The sequence below is a fragment of the Microtus oregoni genome, unplaced genomic scaffold (assembly GCF_018167655.1).
Source record: "Microtus oregoni isolate MIOR12 unplaced genomic scaffold, Mior012 000046F_ref0000063, whole genome shotgun sequence".
Lineage (NCBI taxonomy): Eukaryota > Metazoa > Chordata > Mammalia > Rodentia > Cricetidae > Microtus > Microtus oregoni.
In genome coordinates, this window is record NW_024543220.1 from 92,306 (window position 1) to 95,490 (window position 3,185).

The following is a 3,185-nucleotide window of genomic DNA, read 5'->3' on the forward strand; positions in this document are numbered from 1 at the left end:
ACACCTGTCTTCAAAATAAATAAATAAAGAGGAGGAAGAAGAGGAGAAGGAAGAAGAATGTTCTTGATTGCCAGGTCAGACTACATAGTTTCAGACAAGGCAGGGTGACAGACAGAGTGAAACCCAGTCTCCAAAACAAAAACCTACAACCAACAAAACTCCCGGTATCTGATTACTATCATGTAAAAGTAGTTTATCATGTTTTTATCTGATTACTATCATGTAAAAGTAGTTTATCATGTTTTTATCTGATTACTATCATGTAAAAGTAGTTTATCATGTTTTTATCTGATTACTATCATGTAAAAGTAGTTTATCTAGGACTAGTGTCAAAACCTGTCATCCCTGGGGCTGGAGAGGTGGCTCAGTGGTTAAGAACACTACCTGCTCCTCTAAAGGACACGGGCTCAACTCCCAGCACCCACATGTCAGCTCACAACTGTCTGTAAGTCCAAGATCTTACACCCTCACACAGACAGACATACAAGCAAAATACCAACGCACATAAAATAAATAAATTTAAAAAAGAAGAAGAATGTGACAGGTTTACAAGAGTAATGAACGGTTCCAAGAAGGTGCCCGCGGCAGTCATAGCAGGATTGCCGAGGCCAAGTTTTAAGGAAAAAGAAAAAACAAAAACAAAAACAAAAAACCAAACCTGTAATCCCAGTCAGTTAGGAGGCTAAGGCAGGAACAATTTCAAAACCTGCCTAGTGAGACCCTGTCTTAGAATGTGAGGGGGCTGGAGAGCTGGCCCAGAGGTTAAAGAGTGCTTGCTGATTTTAACAGAGGACCAGAGTTGAGTTCCCACCGCCCATGTCAGGCCACTCACAACCACCTGTTGTTATAGTTGAAAAGATAATGGCGGGCGAGGGAGAGACAGCCATCATGTGATGCGACAGAGCTCATGTCGGAGGGCTTTATCAGGAGAAGGGAATGGGAAAAGGAGGAAAGGAGGGAGAAAACCAGACTCTGGAGACAGGAGCAGCTGCGGAAAAGGGGAAAGGGAGGCAGAGAGAGGAAGCAGGCGGGGATGCCTTTTATGAGGGGACATTGGTGTAGTGAGGTCGCTGTCAGGAACCCTGAGCAGGTCAGAGTACTGCCTGAGTACTGGCAAGGGCATCCTGTCAGGTGACGGCCAGCACAATGCCTGAATTGTAACCACCTGTTACTTCGGCTCTGGGCTGATCCGACAGCCTCTTCTGGCCTTTGTACATACGTGTGCACACACACATAAATAAATTTAAACATCTCTTAAGTGCAAAGAGCGCTGTAGACACATTTTAGTGTTAAATCTCTTGCCAAGTGTGCTCAAGGTCTTAGATTCGATCCCCAGACTGTAAAGAATAGAAAACAAGAAAAGCAGGGGAAAGGAAAGATCAGATACTTTTTTTTTTTTAAATTTACAGCTGGGCAGTGGTGGCACATGCCTTTAATCCTAGAGGCAAGTGGACCTCTGTGAGTTCGAGGACAGCCTGGTCTACAAAGTGAGTTCTAGGACAGCCAGAGCTGAATAGTGTAACTCTGTCTCGAGAAACAAAAACAAAACAAACAAAAAGAGTAAATTTGAGATCTTCAGAGACAACAAAGGAGGCTGGAAATATAGAGAAGGCAAGGAGCCAAGTTTACAAAAAGGCATTCTAGTTTACTGTAATACTGAGTGGTGTCACCCCTGCCTGACTTGGGCTTGGACTCCAATTCCCAGCCTGCCAAGCACTGACCCCACGAACCCACAGGGTATTTAGGGTAGCACTAGAACAAGGAACATGTGGTTTTGTGTTTGTTTGTGCCACTCCCTCTGTCTTCCCCCTGCCATGCTCTTGGCCACCCGGTAGTCTGCTGTCTATTAAACTCGGGTACTTAATTTGGTTTAATCTAGTCTGATTGGATTCCTTTGCACCAGCAGAGAGGCTCTGTTAGAAAATATTCCTAACATTTACCTTTTCCTCCATAATAGCAGCACCAGCACTTTAGTGATTACTAATATTTGGGGTTTTATTTTTTATTTTTTGGTGGGGGTGGAGGATTGGTTTTGTTTGTATGTTTGTTTTTTTGAGACAGGGTTTCTCTGCATAACAGTCCTGGCTGTCCTGGAACTCGCTCTCTAGCTCAGGCTGGTCTTGAACTCACGGAGATCCAACTGCCTCTGTCTCTCAAGTGCTGGGATTAAAGGCGTGTGCCACCACCACCCTCCCATATTTGTCGTTTTGAGACAGGGTGTTGGCCTTAAAATCACAATAATCCTCCTGTCTCTGCCTCCCAAGAGCTAGGATTACAAGTATAAGTCACTACATTTGTTAGCCATTACTAAATACTAATTATATGTTCAACTAATTAGCGAGACAGTGTAACTTTGTTCTCACAAAAGAAAAATGATGTATACTTGCCTGGCAGGGGCAATAGCATGACTACAAAGGCGATTCTCCCAGGGGGAGAGTTCTCCATTGCACTCTGGTGTGCTGATCCCTGAGATTTCCCAAAACATGGAAAACTCGACTTCAGAGTCTGTGGTGGGGACTGTGCTCGCACCCTCTCCTGCTTTTATTTATTTATTTATTTATTTATTTATTTATTTATTTATTTATTTATTTTCAAGTCAGGGTTTCTCTGTGTATCCCTAACTGTCTTGGATCTCACTATGCAGACCAGGCTGACCTCAAACTCAGAACCTGCCTCTGCTCCTGAGTGCTGGGATTAAAGCTGTGCACCACCATCACCCCTCTCCTGCTTTTAAAGAAGAAAGAGAAAATAAGAATGGTGTGAGCTCTCTGCACCTTGTTCAAAGGAAATCTCTTCCCTTGACGTGATATGTACACGTGTTAACCAAACAATTCTGACTGTACGATAAATGATAGCTGAGGAGGGCAACAACCGAAGAAAGGTGAATTCCACGTTGATGTTTTAGGGAGACTGTTGTATGAGGTCACTTGTTTGTTTCCCGGCTGGCTGCCCAGACCCCCAAAATAACCACACAGAAACTGTACTAATTAAATCACTGCTTGGTCCATCAGCTCTAACTTCTTATTGGCTAGCTTTTACATCTCAGTTTAACCCATTTCCATTATTTTATATTTTACCACAAAGATCATGGCTTACAGGCAAGGTTTCAGCCTGTCTGTCTCTGGCAGCGGCTCCATGGCTTCTCTTTCACTCTGCCTTTCTTCTCCCAGCATTCAGTTTAGTTT

At 43.6% G+C, this 3,185-nt stretch overlaps 1 non-coding gene across 1 annotated transcript; it reads left to right on the plus strand.

Moving 5' to 3' along the window:
• The first annotated feature begins 2,379 nt into the window (after positions 1 to 2,379).
• On the plus strand, positions 2,380 to 2,538 carry LOC121435737. The gene has a single exon (XR_005972598.1). It is a non-coding gene; the product is annotated as a U1 spliceosomal RNA (small nuclear RNA).
• Positions 2,539 to 3,185: the final 647 nt, after the last annotated feature.